This window comes from Melozone crissalis, unplaced genomic scaffold (assembly GCF_028551555.1).
Source record: "Melozone crissalis strain CALT ecotype California unplaced genomic scaffold, PUWL_Pcris_2 ptg000073l_1, whole genome shotgun sequence".
Lineage (NCBI taxonomy): Eukaryota > Metazoa > Chordata > Aves > Passeriformes > Passerellidae > Melozone > Melozone crissalis.
The window spans coordinates 2,515,270-2,542,042 of NW_026535850.1; the positions used below are offsets into that span (position 1 = coordinate 2,515,270).

General features: G+C 49.6%; 1 pseudogene; it reads right to left on the bottom strand.

Moving 5' to 3' along the window:
• Positions 1-26,773, bottom strand: part of LOC128946070 (nucleotide exchange factor SIL1-like) — a 216,388-nt pseudogene that overhangs the window by 14,068 nt on the left and 175,547 nt on the right.

The window sequence follows — 26,773 nt, forward strand, 5'->3', positions numbered from 1 at the left end:
AAGCTCTAATATTCAACCCAGACTTTGAGTTCTTCCCCCAGCATTCCTGAACCCACTGACACCATTAGGATGAGAGACGGAAACTGCTGTAAAGCACAGACAAGCAACTGCTGTCTGACGTCTCCCCTCCTTCTCTACCCCCTGCCCACGTCTGTACTGATCACACCGGCCTGGATTCTACCCTAACCCATTCTCCAGTACCTCTCCTCACTGGATCCCCCTCAGATAGCTCACAAAATGGAGTCCCTCCTCTGGAGGGGGTTGTCAATGTCAAACTCCCTCCCACCCCCAGCTCTCTAATTGTGTCATGCCCCCGTGTTGGGTCCCAGCTCTGTGTCAGGTACCACCCCTGCATTGGAATCCAGCGTTTCCTTGCCTACTCCCGCTGCCCCACCCCCTCCAACTCAGCCCCTTGCGGATCCCACACTGTCGGAGCTGGAAGTGTAGGGGCGGTAACCGGAAGGCCGCCATCTTGGCAACCAAAGGCCCACAACACCGGGCCTGGCCAGTCACCCCAAGGCCCAGCTCCTCTGCCAAAGAACAAGTTCCCTCTTCTGGAGAGGAGAGGGAAGGTTCATCCCACCTTCAGCATGAGCCTGAGGATTCTTGGCAGAGGATGCGGAAGCTGGCGGCTGAAGAGGGGGACTGGGAATTGGTAGCTAACATACAAGCAGCATCGGTGCAGTACCAGAGGGCGGTTTACCCCCGATCGAAAGCTGTCGCACACAAGAGATAAAAGACCTCTGTAAAGCAGTGAGAGACCATAGGAGGGGGTCACTGTATTTTAATAATTTGTTAAATGCCATCTTCACTGCACATGTTATGGTGTCTTACGATCTGCGCCATTTTATGCACGTCCTACTTTCTCCCACTGAAATTATTCTGTGGGAAGGAATGGGGGAAAAACTAATAAAACAATTATTAAAAGACTATACTAGGGAAGACAGGTGGGCACACCTTACACTAGTCCATCTAGCCAGTGAAGAAGATTTCACTAAACCTCATTCAATAGACTTTCCCTGAGCTCTGTTAGAAGAGATAAAAGTGCTGCAAAGACAGCTCTCAAGCAGACACCCAATGGAGAAACACCTACTCTAGATTTCACCGACATTCAGCAGGGAACTGGGGAATCCTTTCTAAAATTTATTGACCACCTTGCACAAGCAATAGAGAAGCAAGGCGAACATCCAAAAGCCAGGAAGGTACTCCTTACTAAACTTGCTGAAACAAATGCTAATAACACCTGTAAAGACATTTTACCTTCTCTACCAGCCAACACAAAGCCTACCACTGCACAAATGGTGGAGGCATGCACACTTAGGGCATCCTTAAACTGTGATGCCTGTCTAGCTAAGGCTACCAGTCAGGGTGTAGTAGAGGTGCTAGTAGCCTCCCAAGTTATTCCCTGACATACACATGAAAAGGGACCTGGCTTTAAGTGCAGGGTGATGGTGCATTTTCAACAGAATTATAAAAATAAAGGCTATAACCAGGGACCTTCTAGGTGTCACAGCAAATCCCCTCTCTGCGTCCTCATCCATACGCTTTCCAACACTAGCAAAACCGGTGGCCTGCGGGAAACCCCACACAGACACAGAAAGGCCCTGCACGATGACACCAAATGCGAGGCTGTTCCGCCCTACTCTCCCCAACATCGTGGAGAACCAGCACAGAGACCTTCTCAGATGCATCGGGACAGCTTGATCACTGCAGAAAACTCAACAGAAGACAGCTCTTCCCTGGAACCCAAAGACAGCTGGTAGGGGCCTTTTCGATTCCAATCAATGATATTTATGTTCACCATACACCAACAGGCAAATACAGGCCTGAAGATCGGCCCAGAGACATTTGGATTTAAACCAACACTGGGGAAGGGATGGAGACACTCACTCTACTACCTGAGGTACTCGCCTTGATGTCTTTGCAGGAGATAACTGTCCAGGCTCTATGCTTAGACTCTCCCCTTTTCATTCCAAAAGGAACAGTTACAGCCAGAGCCATCTTCCTACGGGACATGATCACCACACCAGTTGATCCAAGGGTGATGTGGGCACCGACAACATGCAGAAATAGACCCGTTCGAAAGTGTGCTTGGTCATGTAAAAGGAGAAAGAGATGTCTTTCAGGACTGTTAGATACAGGAGATGACATCACCATAATTTCCCACTCTGATTGGCTAAAACAATGGCCCCTGGTTCCAGCTGCTGGGGTAGTTATTAGTTACCAGGGGAGCCACTACCAGCTTCTGGAGTCACAGTAACATCTGCATGGAAGGTCCTGAGGGCACAGTTGCTACAGTAAGATCATTCGTCACCCAGGCACCAATAACAATTTGAGAAAAAAGACGTCTTGTCCCAAAGTGGGACAAGGCTAGAGATCCTATCAACACCTCAGGATTTCTAGATGGGGCCACTGAGTAGTGTGCCGCCCTTCAGTCAACCTGGAAGACCAATGACCTCATATGCGTGGATCAGTGGCCCCTCCCAGGCAGAAAGTTAAAGGCCCTGCAGTTCCTCGTGCAGGAGTAGCTCACTGTGGGCCACATTGTACCATCTACCAGCCCCTGCAATGCGCCTTTGCTTGACATACGAAAGCCTGGCAGAGACAACGGGCAGCTCCTGAGGACCTCAGGAAAATCAACGAGGTCATCGAGGACATGGGTGCCCTCCAGTCCAGCCTGCCCTCAGCCTCCATGTTACCTCGGGTTTGGCAGATGGTTGTTATAGATCTAAATGACTGCTTTTTTGACACCCCCTTGCACCCCAATGAAAGCCCCTTATTCGCCTTTTCCATGCATAAGTGGACAAGCACCATTTACAGAGGTACCAGTGGACTGTATTGCCTCAAAGAATGAAGAAGAAACCAAATACTGATCAATACCTTGGAGCCAAAATTCTCTTCCCCAACTGGAAAAGACAGCCTAATGCTATAATTTTTCATTACATGGACGATACAGTCGTTTGTGCAGAAGCTCAAATAGTTTTGGATGTTGCAGTACAAGATGTCGTCACTGTGGTACAGGAGAAAGGTTTTAAGATTACAGCAGATAACGTCCTAAGACAGCGCCCTGGAAGCAGCAAGGTCTTAAAAGCACAGAGAAAACCATCACACCCCAAACACTGCACATCAAGGACAACCCAAAGACTCTGCGGAGACTCCACCAGCTCTGTGGAGGCATCAGTTGTGTACGTTCACTGCTGGGATCCACCAAGGAAGATCTCACGCCACTGTTCACTGTTCCTGCTCCTCCTTAAAGGCAGTGAAGGACTCGATTCCTGTGATCACTGACACCAGAGACTGAAGCAGCTGTACAAAATGTATCCTGGGTGATTCAAATTAAACAGGCACACAGATACCAACCTAATTTTCCTTTCTCCCTGGCAATCCTTGGTGTAAGTCCAAAATTCCGTAGATTATTGTTTTAGTGGGACTATACTATCTCAGATCCTGATAATAATTGAATGCGTTTTAAGAGCACACCAACCTACTAAAACAATAACAACCCAACAGAAAGTTATTGCAGAACTATTGCAGGAGACCTAGAGAGCGTCTGTGCTCCCTATCAGGAACAGACCTTGTGAACATTTACTTACTTCTCACTCAAGAGCACCTCAATTGCCTACTTCGAACATCTGAAACACTGCAATATGCCTTAGATCATTTTTACACATATTAGAATCAGCCATCAATTCTACCACCAAAATATTCCTGCACTGCTCAGGATGTTCAAAATTACCTGAGACCAGGCAAGGCCCCCTGTAGCCACCTGCCCAAATTGTCAGGAACATGGCCTTGCTTCTGCCAGAGCTGGAGTCAGTCCAAGAGGGCTAGAGAGTCTCTACATCTGGCAATCAGACATCAAACACTAAGGCCCTTTCAGCAGACTAAAATACATCCACGTCTCAATCGACACCTTTTACTGTGTAGTTTTCACCTCTGCCCATGCTGTTGAAAAATTTAGAAGATGCTATAAAACATTACTTTTTCGTTTTTTCCACCTTAGCACTTCCACAGGAAATTAAAACTGATAATGCTCTTGCTTATACCTTGCACTGATTCCAACAAGCTTCTGACCACTGGGGTATAAAACATGTCACAGGCATACCACACTTCGCCACAGGACAGTCCATAGCCGAGAGGGCCAACTGATCCATCAAAAGGATCCTTGATCAACTGAGCCGGGGAGTCCAGATATTATCTTCCATTGAGACACTGGCCAAGGCCTTTTACGTATTAAACTTTTTGGACAACCCATTTATGGAGACAACTCTCCCAGTCATCAGGAATTTTACTAATTCAACTGCAGCCCAATTACAACACCAGCATCCTGTGCTGAGCAAAGACCCCAAATCTAAACAAATTGTCAGCACCTTCCCATTAATTACTTGGGAAAGAGAAGATGCTCTTGTGTTTACAGCAACACTCCTAAGATGGATCCCAGCAAAATACATAAAAACTCTTTCTGGGAAGAGTGAGGCAAACACCAAAGCCACCATCAGAAGAACAGAATGAAAGCCTAAGAGAGACAGCAGCAGCCTGGAAAAGAAGAAGGAGAAGGAGAGAAGAAGATCTCCTAAGCAGCGTTGAGAACACACCAAGACCAAGATAGCTCAGACACCACTAACCAGGATATATGACTTAACATTTGTAAAAATTATATTTAAGCATTGATACATGATTCTTCTCATAAGCTGTGTTCACACCCTTGCCTTACAGAAGAGAAAGTTTAGTGGGAACACAACTTAAGTTTCACTTTCTACTCACTTTATCTGTTTACTTTTAGGCCACCAAAGCCTCCAGATAATAAATTATCAAAGTCAGAGGATGCTGCCATTGGTTGCTGCTGCAGCAGGAATCTGGATGCTCCTCACTGAGCCGCATGCTTTCAACGGGTTGCTTGCACAGACAAGCCACAATTTCCCTTCCATGGCCATGCCTGTCAGGCTTTTGATGGCATGTGTTTTTTCTACCTGCTATCATATAGGGAGTCAGTATACCAGGGCATCCAGCTGTTAAAAGATCAAGGAAACAAGATCCAGATAGAAGGCAACAATGACTGGTTCACTGGACTTTTCAAATATTGGGGGATGAAAGGCTGGCTTTCATCTTTAGTTAAGATGGTTTTGAGGACTTGGTTTATTGTATTGATTTTGTTGGTTATTTTATCCTTTTTTGCTAAATACCTCCAAAAGTCTATGGCAGAAGCCTTCTTTATAGACAACAAAAAGGGGGGAGTTGTGAGGGCCCAGGGGCCTATCACTGGAACTCTAATACCTCAGGGCAAAGTGACCAAGGTAAAAGAGAGACACCGCTCTGAATGCAATGGTCTCGTCCATGGGCATTTGCAGGTTCATGGTGATGCAGCACGTTTTACGGGCATCACCCAGTTCAACTGCTGTTTTTTCCATAAATGTGTTCCCCTAGACTGTTTCAACTCTCTTTTACCATTTTGCTCCTGGCTTACTGTAATGATCCTGCACTGTTCACCCCCATATTGTGTGCCCAGCCCCATTTTGGTCTCCCACCCTGGACCCTCTTAATTGCAATCCACAGTGGTTAGAGTTCCACAAAAAATCCCACACTCACCTCGTTAACAAGCAGTTTAAGCAAGCGTGCTCCCAGCTCTGGGAGTGCATGTCCCTCACACAGGCTGGCTGTGGACAGGCTGCAACACAAGAACTGAGTGCACCAAGGAACGTGGCCTCTAATGAAAGGCATGAATCCCACAGCCCACGCAATCCAAACCAATTCTTGCATGTCTCTACTTTTTCTATCTTCGCTCAGTTCTCAAGCCACTTTCCCCATTTTCTCTGACTGGGTACATGGCTTCTCTCTCTCCTGTCTGCAAGTTAAGCTACATGCGTAACCCTGCAGGAACAGCCTGACCCACAGGGAAGTGGGAGAGGATTCTTTGTCAGGATATGCAGTGAGAGGAAAGGGAGGAATGGGATCAAACTGAAGGAAGTGGATCAGATTAGATGATGGGAAGTTCTTTACTCTCAGGGTGCTTGTCCCTGACACAGGGACCAGTGCAGAGAGGCTGTGGATGCCCCATCCCCAGCAACATCCAAGGCCAGGTGGGACAGGGGCCGCAGCAACCTGAGACGTTGCTCAGCTTGGAACCAGATCATCTTCAAGGTCCCTTCCAAGCCAAACCATTCAAGGATTTGATCATTCTGCCATCCCCATCTCCCACTGCACAGCGCCCCTGAAACTTCAGTGACATCACAGCTCCCAGAGGGTTCCAGGTGGAAGGTCCAGGACCTGGAAACAAGCACAGCAGACACTTCACTGGCTGCCAAGGGTCAGTTGCCGCTCACCCTGCACTCTGACCCTCAGCGCTGAGGTGCTGCTGCTGCCTGGGCTTTTCCGGCCGCCTGATCTGGAGCGCCAATCCCAGCAGGATGTGCTCTGCTGTGCCCATGGAGGTACAGTGCCATGCCAGGCAGGGGGCACCCGGCTTGGGCAGGCTGCAGCCATGTGGGAATGGATGGTGTGGGACAGGAAGCCCACTGGGAGATTGTGCTGCCCCTTGCAGACTGACAGAGACATTGTGGAGGACATGGAAGTGGACCTGGCGCTGGATGAGGAAGAGATGATGGAGGTGGACTCCTCCTCTACTTCCATGTCCTCCACTGTGGAGGACATGGAAGTAGACGAGGAGGAGACCATCGAAGAGATGGACGTAGATGAGAAGGATGACAACGAGGACATGGAAGTTGACGAGAAGGATGAGGAGGAGCCCATGGTCCTTGGATAAAGATGGAGCCCTACAGGTAAGACAGGCAGATGCTTCCCACACCCTGCCCACACACACACTGTCTCCTGGCGCCAGGCTGGGGTTGGGCTGGATGGCACCGCTCAGGGGCACGGTGCCTGCAGGGGGCCTGGATTGTGCTGCCACAAGCACCAGCCCCGGCCTGCCCTGTGCCTGCCTGGGGCCACGCCAGCCCTGCCAGCCCCAGCCCAGCTCCTGGGGCCCAGCTCCCAGCCCTGCTGGGCCCAGTGCTGCCAGCTGAGTCCAGCTCGGCTGCTTCCTTTCTTCCAGGACTCATCCACATCATGGCACAGATCCAATGACTTTGTAAATACGTTTGAAAGTTTAGAAGTTTCCTGTAAATATGTTCCCTTCACTCGAAGTTTTCTGTAAATATGTTTTGAAGATTGTTAGTCCATCGGATCCCATGTCAATATGTTCTGTACATTGTTGTTGTTGTTGTTATAATGATTGTTATAACGAAACATGTTGTTCAAATCCTAGATTTGCTGATCTTCAGCAAATAAATCCTGTTTCTTTTTAAAACCTGACTTCTCTTGGCCATTCCTTTGGCCACAGGCAGCCTTTGCACACTTGTGGGTTCCACTTGTTCTGCGTTCCCGGGGCTGGAGGTCCCTGGGGATGCTGGCACAGCCACCCCGGGGCTGGGGGTCCCTGTGCACAGGGGCTCCCACTGACACCACTCCTGGCACTGGGCACTGCTGCTCTTCCTGGCCTGCACCACAGCGCTGTCCCCAAGAGCTCAGCTCTCACCAGCTCTCACACAGGGGGCTCTCCCAGCACTGGCCCCGGCAGCCATGCCACCAAAGCAGCCAGCAAACCTTCAGCCACCCTTCCTGCTGCAGCCACAGGCACTCCTGGGCCCTGAGCCGCCAGCAGGCCACAGCCATGCAAAATCCACCTGCACACTCTCAAGGCCACCACAGCCTTGGCAACTGGGCCACCTGCATCTGGGCTACTGCAGGGGCTGATCTTTAAGCCTTGCTGCCTCCAAAGGCCCTGGGCTGTGCTTCCCAGCCTGCCCTGCACTGTCCTGAGCCCGCATTGTTCCAGAGACAAAAGCCAAGCCAGGACATCCTCACCCTGCCCGCATTCCTGCTGCTGGCAGCGGCCACTGGCCCGTGGGCCCCACTCGGGTGACAGCTGCAGGGACAGGGCAGCCTGTGCTGGGCAGGGGGCACGGGGCTTTGAGCCCTGGGGCGGCTCCTGCTGCTGCTGCTGCTGCTGCTGGGGGCCTGCTGGGGGCCAGGGCCCAACAGGGCCCCGAGCTCAGCCCCTGCCTGGGCAGCTGCCCCCAAAGCCCCACACTCCCTGAGCATCCCCATCACAGCTGCCAGGGGGAAATCCCACGGGATTCAGGAACAAAATTCCCCATAATGGCTAGACCAAGGAGTCCAAGGGGAAAGTCAGCACCAGCTGATGTTTACAGCGCCTTGACAAAGGTGGCTGCAGGGCAGGTGAGATCTCCAGGGCCTCTGGGAGTGCCTGCTCTTCACGTGAGGCTGTTGGGCTGCTCCCACTGGGACACAGCACCGGGCTCAGGCCAGCCCTCTGCCCCTCACAGCTGATCCCAAGGAGCAGGCTCAGAAAGCAGTTTCAGACCACTTCCTGCAGATATTTCAAAGGACTAAATGTCATTCCAAAACCCAAACTGCCGATTTATTTTTGGTGTTGTGGCATGAGAAGCCATGAGGGTGCCTCTGAATGTGCACTCACGGCAGTTCCACTGCCATCCCAAAGGGATCACAAAGGACAGGCCTCAGCTTTCAGCGCTGCTGAGCTCCTCACCCAGCCATGAAGTCTGAGGCTGAGGCAATGTTTCGCAGGCTGGGGGACCTACCACTGGAATAATAATACCTGATGACAATGATATAGAATTAAAGTAAGGTGAATAACCCCTCTGAATACAATGATCTTGCACATTGTCTTTTGTGGGATCATGCAGATTCAGCACATTTTCTTGGTATCATGAACTTCCTCCTTTCCTTATATATACTCCCCTAGGATGCTCTCTCCTCTCTTAACACCTGTTAGTCCTGAATTACTGCATACAAGGTCCTTTTTTCCCAAATGGAAATCCTTCTTTGCCCACCCCCACTTTGTCTCCCTCTCTCCCTCCAGGGACCCTCTCCAGTGCAATCCACAGTATTTGCAGTTCCACACAAAGATCCCTCTCTTGCCTCATCCATCATGCATTCCAGCAAGTCTGCTCCTAGCTCTGGGAGTGCAGGTCTCTCACAGAGGCTGGCTGTGGACATGCCACAAGGGCTGCCCAAACAGGGAACTTCTTTGAGAATTTGTGAGAGAAGCTCCAGTGAGATTCCGGCTCTTCCACCGTCACGGGACAGAAGACGCCTCGGGTCAGCCACCACCCTGGAGTGGGACCTGAGTTTTATCAGGGCTTGCTGAAGGCAGCGTTGGCACCCTCCAGCAGCAAGAGGGCCGGCTCAGCTGGTGAAGCCCAGGGGATATTTTGAAACATCTGCATCCAGAGCAACCAGAGCAGTGAGCTAGGGGACAGCTGCCTGCAGTGCAGGATCCTTGGGTGATTTTTTAGTCCTGTGGGTGGGCCACCCTTTACATCAGGGGCAGCTCTGGGTAACAAATTATCCAATCCTTAGAGGGATATATATCTTCCAGTTAGGTAGTCTCTCCTTTCAGAGTGGAAGACTTTTACTAAGGGAAGTTGAAAGTCATTTGTCCATTGGCTTTTTAAGGAGTTCCCAGACATGTCTATTGATTCAGTCTGTCATGTAGCATTTTGGGACTGAGTAAGGGAAAGACTCTATCTTTTGCAAACTCAGGGAGTGATAAGAGTTGCAATATTTTACCCAATTTTTCATATGATTTATAGAGTTTTCTCAAGGGTTCAAAGCTCTAATATTCAACCCAGAGTTTGAGTTCTGCCCCCCACATTCCTGAACACACTGACACCATTGGGATGAGAGACGGAAACTGCTGTAAAGCACAGACAAGCCACCTGCTGTCTGACATCACCCCTCCTTCTCTACCCTCTGCCCACGTCTGTACTGATCACACCGGCCTGGATTCTACCCTAACCCATTCTCCAGTACCTCTCCTCACTGGATCCCCCTCAGATAGCTCACAAAATGGAGTCCTTCCTCTGGAGTGGGTTGTCAATGTCAAACTCCCTCCCACCCCCAGCTCTCTCATCGGGTCTTCCCTCTGTGTTGGATCCCACCCCTGCATCAGGAACCACCCCTGCACTGGGATCCAGCGCTTCCTTGCCTACTCCCGCTGCCCTACCCCCTCCAACTCAGCCCCTTGCGGAAGCTGGAAGTGTGAGGGATGGTAACTGGAAGGCCGCCATCTTGGCTACCAAAGGCCCACAACACCGGGCCTGGCCAGTCACCCCAAGGCCCCGCTCCTCTGCCAAAGACCAAGTTCCCTCTTCTGGACCTTCAGCATAAGCCTGAGGATTCTTGGCAGAGGATGCGGAAGCTGGCGGCAGAAGAGGGGGATTGGGAATTGGTAGCTAAAATACAAGCAGCATCGGCGCAGTACCAGAGTGGGGCTAACCCCGATGGGAAACATTCACACACGGAAGATGAAAGATCTTTATAAAGCAGCCAAACACCATGGGAGGGGGTCACCATATTTTAATAATTTGTTAAATGCCACCTTCACTGCACATGTTATGGTGCCTCACGATCTGCTCCATTTTATGCACATCCTACTTTCTCCCACTGAAATTGTTCTGTGGGAAGGAATGGAGAAAAATCTAATAAAACAATTATTAAAAGACTATACTAGGGAAGACAGGTGGGCACACCTTACACTAGTCCATCTAGGGAGGAAGATTTCACTAAACCTCATTCAATAGACCTTCCCTGAGCTCTGTTAGAAGAGATAAAAGTGCTGCAAAGACAGCTCTCAAGCAGACACCCAATGGAGAAACACCTACTCTAGATTTCACAGACATTCTCCAGGGACCTGGGCAATCCTTTCCAAAATTTATTGACCACTTTAAAAAAGCAAGAGAGAAGAAGGGTGAACATCCAAAAGCCAGGAAGGTACTTACTAAACTTGCTGAAACAAATGCTAACAACAACTGTAAAGACATTTTTCCTTCGCTACCAGTCAACACAAAGCCTACCATTGCACAAATGGTCGAGGCATGCACACTTAGGGCATCCCTACACTGTCACGCCAGCCAAGCTATGGCTACCAGTAAGGGTGTAGTAGAGGTGCTAGTAGCCTCCCAAGGTATTCCCTGACATAGACATGAAAAGGGACCTGGCTTTAAGTGTAGGGAGATGGGGCATTTTCAACACAATTGTAAAAATACAGACTATTACCAGGGACCTTCTAGGTGTCACAGCCACTGTCCTCACTGCCCCCCTCGACCACATGCTTTCCAACACCAGCAAAGCTGCTGGCCTGTGGGAAACCCCACACAGTCACAGAAAGGCCCCGAACGATGACACCAAACACGAGGCCGTTCCGCCCTACTCTCCCCAACACCGTGGAGAACCAGCACAGCGTCCTTCTCAGATCCAGTGGGACAGCTCGATCACTGCAGATAACTCGACAGAAGACAGCTCTGCCCTGGAACCTAAAGGCAGCTGCTAAGCGCCTTTTCTATTTCAGTCCACGATACCTATGTTTACCATATTCCCACAGCAAATACAGGCCTGAAGAACAGGCCAGAGACATTTTGATTTAAACCAACACCAGGGAAGGGATGGAGACACTCACTCTACTACCTGAGGTAGTCACCTTGACATCTTTGCAGGAGATAACTGTCCAGGCTCTATGCTTAGACTCTCCCCTTTTTATTCCAAAAGGAACAGTAATAGCCAGAGCCAACCTCCTACTGGACATGATCACCACACCAGTTGATCCAGTGGTGATGTGGGCACAGATTGCGGGCCCAAACAGACCCATTCTAAAGTGTGCTTTGTCAGGAAAAGGGAGATGGCGATGTATTTCAGGACTATTAGATACAAGAGCTGATGTCACCATAATTTCCCTCTCTGACTGGTTAAAAGAATGGCCCCTGGTTCCAGCTGCTGGGGTAGTTATTAGTTACCAGGGGAGCCACTACCAGCTTCTGGAGTCACAGTAACATCTGCATGGAAGGTCCTGAGGGCACAGTTGCTACAGAAAGATCATTCATCACCCAGGCACCAATAACAATTTGAGGAAAAGACGTCTTGTCCCAAAGGGGGACAGGGCCAGAGATCCTATCAACACCTCAGGATTTCTAGATGGGGCCAAAGGGCAGCGTGCCGCACTTCAGTCAACCTGGAAGAGCAACGACCCCATATGGGTGGATCAGTGGCCCCTCCCAGGCAGAAAGTTATAGGCCCTGAAGTCCCTTGTGCAGGAGAAGCTGTCTGTGGGCCACATTGTACCATCTACTAGCCCCTGCAATACGCCTGTCATTATCATATGAAAGCCTGGCAAAGACAAGAGGCGGCTCCTGCAGGACCTCAGGAAAATCAACGAGGTCATCGAGGACATGGGTGCCCTCCAGTCCAGCCTGCCCTCAGCCTCCATGATACCTCGAGATTGCCGATGGTGCCGCATGCCGTAGTTGTGGGTAGCAGTTTTTGGAGTCCTCCTATTTTTCGGATATCTTGTTCGACATTTAGGCTGTGATTGATGGAGCCTGAGCATAGGAAGAGCATTGCTTTGAAGATTGCGTGGCTTGAGATGTGAATTAAGGCTGGTTCAGGGAGCTTTAGTCCAATTTTACTGCACAATTATTGGAAGAGGGTTTTTATAGATCTTAATAACTACTTTTTTGATGCCCACATGCATCCAAATGACACCCCCCGGGTATATCTTTTCTGCCCCTAAACCGACAAACACCTTCACAGAGGTACCAGTGGACTGCATTGCCTCAAAGCAAGAAGAGTAGCTCAACTATTTGTCAATGGCTTTTAGCCCAAATTCTCTCGCCCAGATGGAAAAAACATCCTAATGCTATCATTTTTCATTACATGGACAATACAGTCATTTGTGCAGAAGGTCAAATCATTTTGGACGTTGCAGTACAAGATGTCATCACTGTGGTACAGCAGAAAGGTTTTGAGATTGCAGCAGATAGAGTTCAAAAGACAGCCCCCTGGAAGTTCCTCGGCCTAAAAAGCACAGAGAGAACCATCACACCCCAAACACTGCACATCAAGGACAACCCAAAGACTCTGCAAGAACTCCACCAACTCTGTGGAAGCATCAGTTGGGTCAGTTCACTGCTGGGAATCACCAGAGAAGATCTCATGCCACTGTTCCTGTTCCTTAAAGGCAGAGAAGGACTCGATTCCCATGATCACTGACACCGGAGGCAGAAGCAGCTGTGCAGAAGGTCTCCTGGGTGATTCAAATTAACAGGCACACAGATAGCACCCTAATTTTCCTTTCTCCCTGGCAATGCTTGGTGTAAGTCCAATATTCCATACATTATTTTTTCGGGGACACTCAACTATCTCAGAACCCCTGATAATAATTGATTGGATTTTTTGATGACACCAACCTACCAAAATGATAACAACCCAACAGAAAATTATTGCACAACTAATCAGGAAAGCTAGAGTGCATCTGTATTCCCTTGCAGGAAGAGATATTGTGAATATATAATTAGTTCTCACTCAAGAGCACCTCAATTGCCTACTTCAAACATCTGAACCACTGCAATATGCCTTAGATAGATTTTAGACAGACAGGATCAGCCACCAATTCTACCATCAAAACATTCCTGCGCTGCTCACGATGTTCAAAATTGCCCAAGACGCGGCAAGATCCATAGTAGCCACCTGCCCAAATTGTCAGGAACATGGCCTTGCTTCTGTCAGAGCTGCAGTCAATCCAAGAGCACTAGAGAGTCTCCACATCTGGCAACCAGACATCACACACTCAGCCTCTTTTGCCAGACTAAAATACATCCACGTCTCAATCGACACCTTTTCCAGTGCGATTTTTGCCTCTGCCCATGCTGGTGAAAAATCAAAAGATGATGCTACAACACATTAATTTTTAGTTTTCTCCACCTTAGCACTTCCACAGGAAATTAAAACTGATAATGCTCCTGCTTATACCTCACACTGATTCCAACAAGTTTCTGTCCACTGGGGAATAAAACATGTCACAGGCATACCACACTCCACCACAGGACAGTCCAAAGCCGAGAAGGCCCACTGAGCCATCAAAAGGATCCTTGATCAACTGAGAGGGGTAATCCAGATATTATCTTCCACTGACAGACTGGCCAAGGCCTTTTAAGTATTCAGCTTTTTGAACAACTCATTTATGGAGCCAACTCCCCCAGTCATCAGGCATTTTACTAATTCAACTGCAGCCCAATTACAAGAAAAGCCACCTGTGTTGAGCAAAGACCCCAAATCTAAACAATTTATGGGCCATTTCCATTAAATACTAGGGGAAGAGGAGGTGCCCTTGTCTTTAAAGCAACACTCCTAAGATGGATCCCAGCAAAATACATTAAAAATGTTTCTGGGAACGGTGAGGCAAACACCAGAGCTAACATCAGAAGAACAGAATGGAAGCCTAAGAGAGACAGCAGCAGCCTGGGAAAGAAGAAAAAGAAGGACAGAAGAAGATCTTCTAAGCAGCATTGACCACACACACCAAGACCAAGCTAGCTCAGACACCACTAACCAGGATATATGACTTAACATTTGTAAAAATTATATTTTAGCATTGATATATGATTCTTCTAATAGACTGTGTTCACACCCTTGCCTTACAGAAGAGAAAGTTTAGTGGGACCACAACTTAAGTTTCATCTTCTAATCTCTTCATCTGTTTACTTTTAGGACACCCAAGCCTCAAGATACTAAATCAGCTAAAGTCAGAGGATGCTGCTGTTTGTAGCCGCTGCAGCAGGAATTTGGATACTCCTCACTGAGCCGCATGCCTTCAGCTGGGCGCTTCCACAGACAAGCCACAATTTCTTGTCCATGGCCATGCCTGCCAGGCATTTGAAGGCATGTGTTTTTTCTACCTGCTGTCACATAGGGAGTCAGTTTACCAGGGCATCCAGCTGCTAAAAGATCAAGGAAACAAGATCCAGATAGAAGGCAACAACGACTGGTTCACTGGACTTTCCAAACAGAGGGGTTTGCAAGGCTGGCTTTCATCTTTAGTTAAGACTGTTGTGTGGGTTTAGTTTTTTGTATTCACTGTGTTGGTTATTTTATCCTTTTTTGCTAAATGCCTGCACAATTCTATGGCAGAAGACTTCTTTCTAGATAGCAAAAAGGAGGAGATGTGAGGGCCCAGGGGCCTACCACTGGAACTGTAATACCTCAGGGCAAAGTGACCTCAGGGCAAAGGTAAAAGAGAGACACCGCTCTGAATGCAATGGTGTCGCCCATGGGCATTTGAAGGCTTATGTTGATGCAGCACGTTTTGTTTGTATCACCCAGTTCAACTGCTGCATTTTCCTTATATGTACTCCCTTGGAATGTTCCAACTCTCTTGTATCAATTTGGTCCTGGCTGACTGTAATGATACTGCGCTGTTCACCCTCATATTGTGTGTCCAGCCCCATTTTGTCTCCATTCCTGGACCCTCTTCAGGGTAATGCACACTATTTGGATTTCCACACAACGATCCCTCTCTTGCCTCATCCATCAGCCATCCAAGCAAGCCGGCTCCCACCACTGGGAGTGCAGGTCCCTCACAGAGGTTGCTGTGGGCAGGCTACAACACAGGAACTGAGTGCACCAGGGACCGGGCCTCTAATAAAAGGCATGAATCCCACAGCCCACGCAACCCAAAGCGTAGCACGTCTTTTCTTTTTCCTTATTCTCCCAGTTCTCAAGCCACATTCTGCATTTTTTCTAACTGGGAACTTGGCTTCCCTCTCCTGTCTGCAGGATAAGTCACACGTGTAACCCTGCAGGAACAGCCTGAAACACAGGGAAGTGGGAGAGGACACTTTCTCAGGAACTGTAGTGACAGGACACGGAGGAATGGGATAAAACTGCAAGAGTTGCAAGAGATTTGAAAATGGGAAGAAGTTCTTTACTCTCAGGGGGCTTGTCCCCGACACAGGGACCAGTGCAGAGAGGCTGTGGATGCCCTATCCCCAGCAACATCCAAGGCCAGGTGGGACAGGGGCCATATTGACCTGGTGTGCTGGGAGCTTGCTCAGCTCGGAACCACATCATCTTAAGGGTCCCTTCCAAGTCAAAACATTCAAGGATTTGATCATTTTGCCATCCCCATCTCCCACTGCACAGCACCCCTGAAACTTCAGTGACATCACAGCTCCCAGAGGGTTCCAGGTGGAATGTCCAGGTCCTGGAAATGAGCACAGCAGACACTTCACTGGCTGCCAAGGGTCAGTTGCCGCTCGCCCTGCACTCTGACCCTCAGCGCTGAGGTGCTGCTGCTGCCTGGGCTTTTCCTGCCACCTGTTCTAGAGCACCAATCCCAGCAGGATGTGCTCTGATGTGCCAATGGAGGTACAGTGCCATGCCAGGCAGGGGGCACCCAGCCTGGGCAGGCTGCAGCCATGAGGAAATGGATGGTGTGGGACAGGAAGCCCACTGGGAGATTGTGCTGCCCCTTGCAGGCTGACAGAGACAGCGTGGAGGACATGGAAGTGGACCTGGGCCAGGATGAGGAAGAAGTGATGGAGGTGGACTCCTCCTCTACTTCCATGTCCTCCCCTGTTGAGGACATGGAAGTAGACGAGGAGGACAATATCGAAGAAATGGAGGTGGATGAGGAGGATGACACCAAGGAGATGGAAGTGGACGAGGAGGATGAGGCAGAGCCCATGGTCCTTGGATGAAGATGGAGCACCATAGGTAAGACAGGCAGATGCTTCCCACGCTCTGCCCACACACACTGGGTCCCCTGACGCCAGGCTGGGGCTGGACTGGATGGCCCTGCTCAGGGACACGGTGCCTGCAGGGGGCCTGGATTGTGCTGCCACAAGCACCAGCCCCGGCCTGCCCTGTGCCTGCCTGGGGCCACGCCAGCCCTGCCAGCCCCAGCCCAGCCCCTTGGGCCCAGCTCCCAGCCCTGCTGGGCCCAGTGCTGCCAGCTGAGTCCAGCTCTGCTGCTTCCTTTCTTCCAGGACTCATCCACATCATGGCACAGATCCGACGCTATTGTAAATACGTTTGGAAGTTTTCAAGTTCCTTGTAAATATGTTCGCTACGTTCCGAGTTTCCTGTAAATATGTTCACTATGTTCGAAATTTTCTGTAAATACGTTTTGAAGATTGTAAGTCCATCTGATCCCATGTCAATATGTTCTGTACATTGTTGTTCTTGTTGTTATAACAATTGTTATAACGACACACGTTCTGTAAATCCTAGATTTGCCAATCTTCGGCAAATAAATACTGTTTCGTTTTAAAACCTGACTTCTCTTGGCCATTCCTTTGGGCAAAGGCAGCCTTTGCACACTTGTGGGTTCCATTTCTTCCACGTTCCCGGGGCTGGGGGTCCCTGCAGGTGCTGGCACAGCCACCCTGGGGCTGGGGGTCCCTGTGCACAGGGGCTCCCACTGACACCACTCCTGGCACTGGGCACTGCTGCTCTTCCTGGTCTGCACCACAGCGCTGTCCCCAAGAGCTCAGCTCTCACCAGCTCTCACACAGGGGGCTCTCACAGCACTGGCCTCTGCAGCCATGCCACCAAAGCAGGCAGCAAACCTTCAGCCACCCTTCCTGCTGCAGCCACAGGCACTCCTGGGCCCAGAGCCGCCAGCAGGCCACAGCCATGCAAAATCCACCTGCACGCTCTCAAGGCCACCACAGCCTTGGCAACTGGGCCACCTCCATCTGGGCTGCTGCAGGGGCTGATCTTTAAGGCTTGCTGCCTCTATAGGCCCTGGGCTCTGCTTCCCAGCCTGCTGTGCTCTGCCCTGAGCCTGCATTGTTCCAGAGACAGAAGCCAAGCCAGGGCATCCTCACCCTGCCCGCATTCCTGCTGCTGCCAGCAGCCACTGGGCCCTGGGCCCCACTCGGGTGACAGCTGCAGGGACAGGGCAGCCTGTGCTGGGCAGGGGGCACGGGGCTTTGGGCCCTGGGGCTGCTGCTGCTGCTGCTGCTCCTGCTGGGGGCCATGGGCCCAACAGGGCTCCGAGCTCAGCCCCTGCCTGGGCAGCTGCCCCCAAAGCCCCACACTCCCTGAGCATCCCCATCACACCTGCCAGGGGGAAATTACAAGGGCTTCAGGAAAGAAATTCCCCATGGGAACTAAACCAAGGGGTCCAAGGGGAAAGACAGCACCAGCCGATGTTTCCCCACATTTACAAAGGTGGCTGCAGAGCCGGCGAGATCTCCAGGCCATCTGGCTGGGCCTGCTCTGCACATGAGCCTGTGGGGCTGCTCCAAGTGGGACACAGCACCAGGCTCAGGCCAGCCCTCTGCCCCTCACAGCTGATCCCAAGGAGCAGGCTCAGAAAGCAGTTTCAGACCACTGCCTGCAGATATATCAAAGGACTACATGTCATTCAAGGAAGCCACCTTGCACATTCAGTTTTGGTATTGTCGCATGAGAAGCCATGAAGGTGCCTCTGAATGTGCACTCAGGACACTTCCACTGCCATCCCAAAGGGAACACAAAGGACAGGCTTCTGCTTTCAGCACTGCTGAGCTCCTCAATGAAGTCTGCAATGAAGTCTCAGGAAGTAGTAGTTTTTTGGAGGTCCAGGGGCCTACCACTGCAAATCTAATACCTCATTAGTACTATGACGAACTTAAGTAACTTGTGGCCCCCCTCTAAAGCACTGATCTTGCCCATTGGCTTTTGTGGGGTCATGGGGATTCAGGTAATTTTCATGGTATTATAAAGTTTTTTCCTTCCTGATATGATCTCCCCTAGGTGTTCTTCCCTTTCTTATCCTCTATTGGTCCTAAGTTACTGCATACAAGGTCCTTTTTTCCTGCATATAAAACCTTGTGTGCCCAGCCTCATTTTGTCTCCCTCCCTGGACCCTCTCCAGCACAAACCACACTGTTTGGAGTTCCACACAAACGCTCCTCTCTTGCCTCATCCATCATCCATTCAAGCAAGCCTGCTCCCAGCTCTGGGAGTGCACGTGTCTCACAGAGGCTGGCTGTGGACATGCCACAACAAGGGGTGCCCAAACAGGGACTATCTTTGAGAATTCCTGAGAGCGATTCCAGTGACGATTCGACTGTTCCACCGTCATAGGACAGAAGACGCCTCGGGTCAGCCAGCGCCCTGGAGTGAGACCTGAGTTTTATCAGGGCTTGCTGAAGGCGGCATTGGCACCCTCCAGAAGCAAGAGGGCCGACTCGATGGACAAAGCCCACGGGATATTTTGAAACACCTGCATCCACAGCCACCAGAGCAGTGAGCTGGGGTACAGCCACCAGCAGTGCAGGATCTTTGGGTCATCTTTTAGTCCTGTGGGTGGGCCACCCTTTACATCAGGGGCAGCTCTGGGTATCAAATTATCCAAAGATGAGAGGGACATATATGTTCGAGTTAGGGAGGTTCTCCTTTCAGAACGGAAGACTTTTACTAAGGGAAGTTGAAAGTCATTCGTTCATTGGCTGTTTACGGAGCTCCCAGACATTTCTGTTGATTCAGTTCGTCATGTAGCATTTTGGGACTGAGTTAGGGAAAGACTCTAATTTTAGAAAACTCAGGGAGTCATAAGAGTCGCAATATTTTCCACAATTTTTCACATGTTTTATGGAGGTTTCTCAAGGGTTCAAAGTTCAAATATTCAACCCAGACTTTCTGTTCTTCCCCCAGCATTCCTGAACCCACTGACACCATTAGGATGAGAGACAGAAACTGCTATAAAGCACAGACGAGCCACCTGCTGTCTGACATCACCCCTCCTTCTCTACCCTCTGCCCACGTCTGTACTGATCACACCGGCCTGGATTCTACCTTAACACATTCTCCAGTACCTCTCCTCACTGGATCCCCCTCAGATAGCTCACAAAATGGAGTCCCTCCTCTGGAGGGGGCTGTCAATGTCAAACTCCCTCCCACCCCCAGCTCTCTCTTCAAATCCTCCCCCTGTGTTGGGTCCCAGCTCTGTGTCAGGTACCACCCCTGCATTGGGATCCAGCACTTCCTTGCCTACTCCTGCTGCCCTACCCCCTCCAACTCAGCCCGTTGCGGATCCCACACTGTCGGAGCCGGAAGTGTGAGGGATGGTAACTGGAAGGCCGCCATCTTGGCTACCAAAGGCCCACAACATCGGGCCTGGCCAGTCACACCAAGGCCCCGCTCCTCTGCCAAAGACCAAGTTCCCTCTTCTGGAGAGGAGAGGGAAGGTTCATCCCTCCTTCAGCATGAGCCTGAGGATTCTTGGATGAGGATGCGGAAGCTGGCGGCTGAAGCGGGGGATTGGGAATTGGTAGCTAAAATACAAGCAGCACCGGTGCAGTACCAGAGGGGGGCTAACCCCCAATGGGAAGCTGTCCCACATGGGAGATGAAAGATCTTTGTAAAGCAGTGAAAGACCATGGGAGGGGCTCACCATACTTTAATAATTTGTTAAATGGCATCTTCACTGCACATGTTATGGTGCCTCGCAATCTGCTCCATTTTATACACATCCTACTTTCTCCCACTGAAAGTATTCTGTGGGAAGGAATGGGGAAAAAACTAATAAAACAATTATTAAAAGACTATACTAGGGAAGACAGGTGGACACACATAACATTTGTCCATCTAGCCAGTAAGGAAGATTTCAGTTAGCCTCATTCAATAGACCTTCCCTGAGCTCTGTTAGGAGAGATAAAAGTGCTGAAAAGACAGCTCTCATGCAGACACCCAATGGAACAACACCTACTCTAGATTTCACAGACATTCTCTAGGGACCTGTGGAATGCTTTCTAAAATTTATTGACCACCTTCCACAATCAATAGAGAAGAAAGGTGAACATCCAAAAGCCAAGAAGGTACTGCCTCCTAAACTTGCTGAAACAAATGCTAAACACACCTTTAAAGACATTTTACCTTCTCTACCCATCTACAGAAAGCCTACCATTGCACAAATGGTTGTGGCATGCACCATTAGGGCATCCTTATATTGTGATGCTAGCTGAGATAATGCTTCCTAACTCGGTGTAGTAGAGGTGCTAGTAGCCTCCCAGGTTATTCCCTGGCACACACATGAAGAAGGACCTTGCTTTAAATGTGGAGAGATGAGGCATTCTCAATAGAATTGTAAAAATACAGGCTATTACCAGGGACCTTCTAGCTGTTACAGCCACTGTCCTCACCGCCCCCCTTGTCCACACGCTTTAAAACATCCGCAAAACTGCTGGCCTGTGGGAAACCCCACACAGACACAGAAAGGCCCTGTGCGATGACACCAAACGCGAGGCCGTTCCGCCCCACACTCCCCAACATCGTGGAGAACCAGCACAGCGACCTTCTCAGATCCAGCAGGACAGCTCGATCACTGCAGAAAACTCGACAGAAGACAGCTCTGCCCTGGAACCTAAAGGCAGCTGGTAGGGGCCTTTTCAATTCCAATCCACGATATTTATGTTCACCATATTCCAAAAGGCAAATACAGGCGTGAAGGACGGCCCAGAGACATTTTGATTTAAACCAACACCAGGGAAGGGATGGAGATACTCACTATACTACCTGAGGTACTCGCCTTGATGTCTTTGCAGGAGATAACTGTCCAGGCTCTATGCTTAGACCCTCCACTTCTCATTCTAAAAGGAACAGTTACAGCCAGTGCCTACCTCCCACTCGACATGATCACCACACTAGCTGATCCAGTGGTGATGTGGGCACAGACAACAGGCAGAAATAGACCCATTCTAAAGTGCGCTTTGTCATGTAAAGGGAGAAAGAGATGTCTTTCACGACTATTAGATACAGGAGCTGACATCACCATAATTTCCTGCTCTGATTGGTTAAAAGAATGGCCCCTGGTTCCAGCTGCTGGGGTAATTTTAGCCATCGGGAGAGCCACTACCAGCTTCTGGAGTCACAGTAACATCTGCATGGAAGGTCCTGAGGGCACTGTTGCTACAGTAAGATCATTCATCACCCAGGCACCAATAACAATTTGAGAAGAAGACCTCTTGTCCCAATGGGGGACAGGGCTAGAGATCCTATCAATACCTCAGGATTTCTAGACGGGGCTACAGAGCAGCACGCCACCCTTCAGTCAACCTGTAAGATCAATGACCTCATATGCGTGGATCAGTGGCCCCTCTCAGGCAGAAAGTTAAAGGCCCTGCAGTCCCACCTGCAGGAGCAGCTGTCTGTGGGCCACATTGTACCATCTACTGGCCCCTGCAATGAACCTGTCATTATCATATGAAAGCCTGGCAAGGACAAGAGGTGGCAGCTACTGCAGGACCTCAGGAAAATCAATGAGGTCATTGATGACATGGGTGCCCTCCAGTCCAGCCTTCCCTCAGCCTCCATCATACCCCGAGACTGGTAGATACTTGTTATAAAAATAAATGACTGCTTTTTTGACTTCTCCTTGCAACCCAATGAAAGCCCCTTGTTTGCTTTTTCTGTCCCCAAATCGACAAGCACCTTTACAGAGGTACCAGTGGACTGTATAGCCTCAAGGGAATGAAGAAGCACCAAACTACTTGTCAATGCCTTGCTGCCCAAATTCTTTCGCAAAGCCGGACAACATGTCCTAATGCTATCATTTTTCATTACATGGACCATATATTAGTTTGTGCAGAAGCTCTGATCATTTTGGACTTTGCAGTACAGGATGTCATTACTGCGGTACAGCAGAAAGGTTTTGAGATTGCAACAGATAAAGTCCAAAAGACAGCCCCCTGGAAGTATCTCGGCCTAAAAAGCACAGAGAGAACCATCACAGGCTAAACACTGCGTATCAAGGGCAACCCAAAGACTCTGCATGAATTCCACCAGCTCTGTGGAAGCATCAGTTGGGTATGCTCACTGCTTGGAATCACCACAGAAGATCTCGTGCCACTGTTCCTGCTTCTCCTTAAAGGCAGTGAAGGACTCGATTCCAGTGATCACTGACACTGGAGGCAGAAGCAGCTGCACAAAAGGTATCCTGGATGATTCAAACTAAACAGGCACACAGACACCATCCTGGTTTTCCTTTCTCCCTGGCAATCCTTGGTGTAAGTCCAAAATTCCATACATTATTGTTTCAGGGGGACTCAACTATCTCAGATCCCCACATACAAATTGAATGTGTCTTCAGAGCGCACCAATCTACTAAAATGATAACAACCCAACAGAAAGTTATTACACAACTAATCAGGAAAGCTAGAAAACATCAGTGCTCCCTTCCAGGAAGAGACCTTGTGAATATATACTTAGTTCTCACTCCAGAGCACCTCAATTGCCTACTTCAAACATCTGAACCACTGCAATATGCCTTAGACAGTCTTTAAACAGGCAAAGATCAGCCACAAATTCTACCATCAAACCATTTCTGTGCTGCACAGGATGTTCAAAATTACCCGAGACCCGGCAAGATCCATTGTAACCAACGGCCCAAATTGTCAGGAACGTGGCCTTGCTTCTGTCAGAGCTGCAATCAATCCAAGAACACTAGAGAGTCTCCACATCTGGCAATCAGACATCACACAAGGCCCCTTTCGGCAGACTAAAATACATGCACGTCTCAAACAAAATTTTTTCCAGTGCGATTTTTGCCTCTGCCCATGCTGGTGAAAAATCAGAAGAGGCTATAAAACATTACTTTTTCATTTCTTCCTCCTAAGCAGTTCCACAGGAAATTAAAACTGATAGCGGTCCTGCATATACCTCACACTGATTCCAACAAGTTTCTGACCAGTGGGGAATAAAACATGTCACAGGAATACCGCACTCCACCACAGGACAGTCCATAGCCGAGAGGGCCCACTGATCCATCAAAAGGATCCTTGATCAATTGAGAGCGGTAGTCTAGATATTATCTTCCATTGAGAGACTGGCCAAGGCCTTTTATGTATTCAACTTTTTGAACAACCCATTTATGGAGACAACTCCCCCAGTCATCAGGAATTTTACTAATTCAACTGCAGCCCAATTAAAAGAACAGCCACCTGTGTTGATCAAAGATCCTGATTCTGAACAAATTTATGGGCACCTACCCATTAAATACTTGGGGAAGAGAAGATGCCCTTGTCTTTACAGCAACACTCCTAAGATTGATCTCAGCACAATACATTAAAACTCTTCCTGGGAATGGTGAGGCAAACACCAGAGCCACCATAGGAAGAACAGAATGGAAGCCTAAGAGGGACAGCAGCAGCCTGGAAAAGAAGAAGGAGAAGGAGAGAAGAAGATCTCCTAAGCAGCGTTGACCACACACACCAAGACCAAGCTAGCTCAGACACCACTAACCAGGATATATGAATTAACATATGTAAAAATTATATTTAAGCATTGATATATGATTCTTCTAATAAGCTGTGTTCACACCCTTGCCTTACAGAAGAGAAAGTTTAGTGGGAACACAACTTAAGTTTCATCTTCTAATCTCTTTTTCTGTTTGCTTTTAGGCAACCCAAGCCTCAAGATACTAAATCAGCTAAAGGCAGAGGATGCTGCCATTGGTTGCTGCTGCAGCAGCAGGAATCTGGATGCTCCACACTGAGCCGCATGCCTTCACCTGGGTGCTTCCACACACAAGCCACAATTTCTTGTCCATGGCCATGCCTGTCAGGCATTTGAAGGCAGGTGTTTTTTCTACCTGTTGTCAGATAGAGAGTCAGTTTACCAGGGCATCCAGCTGCTAAAAGATCAAGGAAACAAGATCCAGATAGAAGGCAACAACGACTGGTTCATTGGAATTTTCAAACACGGCGGGATGAAAGGCTGCTTTATATCTTTAGTTAAGACTGTTTTGTGGACACTGTTTATTGTATTCATTGTGTTGGTTATTTTATCCTATTTTACTAAATGCCTGCAAAAATCTAGGGCAGAAGCCTTCTTTATAGACAACAAAAGGCGGGAGATGTGAGGGCCCAGGGGCCTACCACTGGAACTGTAATACCTCAGGGCAAAGTGACCAAGGTAAAAGAGAGACACCGCTCTGAATGCAATGGTGTCGCCCATGGGCATTTTAAGGCTCATGGTGATGCAGCACGTTTTGCTGGCATCACCCAGTTCAACTGCTGTATTTTCCTTATATGTACTCACTCGAGAATGTTCTACCCTCTATTCTATTGTTTTGGTCCTGGCTCACTGAAATGCTACCCTGATTTTCCCCCCCATTTTCTATCTGTGTGCCAAGTCCCATTTTGTCTCCCTTCCTGGACCCTCTTCAGTGCAATCCACAGTGTTTGGAGTGCCATACAAAGATCCCTCACTCGCCTTGTTCACCAGCACTTTAAGCAAGTGTGCTCCCAGCTCTGGGAGCGCAGGTCCCTAGCAGAGGCTGGCTTTGGCCAGGCTGCAACACAGGAACTGAGTGCAACAGGGAACCTAGCCTCTAAGAAAACGCATGAATCCGGTTGCCCACCCAAACCAATGCCTTGCATGTCCTTGCATTTTCCTTATTCTCTCAGTTCTTATTCCACATTCTGCATTGTCCGTGACTGGGTACTTGGCTTCTCTATCTCCTGTCTGCAGGTCAGGCCACATGTGAGACCCCGCAGGAACTGCTTGACCCACAGGAAAGAGGGAGAGCACACTTTCTCAGGAACAGTAGTGACAGGACGCGGAGGAATGGGATCAAACTGCAAGAGTTGCAAGAGATTTGAAAATGGGAAGAAGTTCTTTACTCTCAGGGTGCTTGTCCCTGACACAGGGATCAGTGCAAAGAGGCTGTGGATGCCCCATCCCCAGCAACATCCAAGGCCAGGTGGGACAGGGGCCGCAGCAACCTGCTGTGCTGGGAGCTTGCTCAGCTTGGAACCAGATCATCTTCAGGGTCCCTTCCAAGCCAAAACATTCAAGGATTTGATCATTCTGCCATCCCCATCTCCCACTGCACAGTACCCATGAAACTTCAGTGACATCACAGTTCCCAGAGGGTTCCAGGTGGAACGTCCAGGACCTGGAAACGAGCACAGCAGACAATTCACTGGCTGCCAAGGGTCAGTTGCCACTTGCTCTGCGCTCTGACCCTCAGCACAGAGGTGCTGCTGCTGCCTGGGCATTTCCTGCCGCCTGCTCTGGAGTGCCAATCCCAGCAGGATGTGCTCTGCTGTGCCAATGGAGGTACAGTGCCATGCCAGGCAGGGGGCACCCAGCTTGGGCAGGCTGCAGCCATGAGGAAATGGATGGTGTGGGACTGGAAGCCCACTGAGAGATTGTGCTGCCCCTTGCAGACTGACAGAGACATTGTGGAGGAGATGGAAATGGACCTGGGCCAGCATGAGGAAGAAATGATGGAGGTGGACTCCTCCTCTACTTCCATGTCCTCCACTGTTGAGGACATGGAAGTAGACGACGAGGACAAAATTGAGGCGATGGAGGTGGATGCGGAGGATGACATCGAGGACATGGAAGTGGATGAGAACGAGGAGGAGCCCATGGTCCTTGGATAAAGATGGAGCCCTACAGGTAAGACAGGCAGATGCTTCCCACACCCTGCCCACACACACACTGGGTCCCCTGACGCCAGGCTGGGGCTGGGCTGGATGGCCCCGCTCAGGGACACAGTGCCCGCAGGGGGCCTGGATTGTGCTGCCACAAGCACCAGCCCCGGCCTGCCCTGTGCTTGCCTGGGGCCACGCCAGCCCTGCCAGCCCCGGCCCAGCCCCTGGGGCCCAGCTCCCAGCCCTGCTGGGCCCAGTGCTGCCAGCTGAGTCCAGCTCTGCTGCTTCCTTTCTTCCAGGGCTCATGCACATCATGGCGCAGATGCCACGCCTTTGTAAATACGTTTGAGAGTTTAGAAGTTTCCTGTAAATACGTTCCTTCCGTTTGAAGTTTTCTGTAAATATGTTTTGAAGATTGTTAGCCCCTCAGATCCCATGTAAATATGTTCTGTACATTGTTGTTCTTGTTGTTATAACAATTGTTATAACGACACATGTTCTGTAAATCCTAGATTTGCCAATCTTCGGCAAAT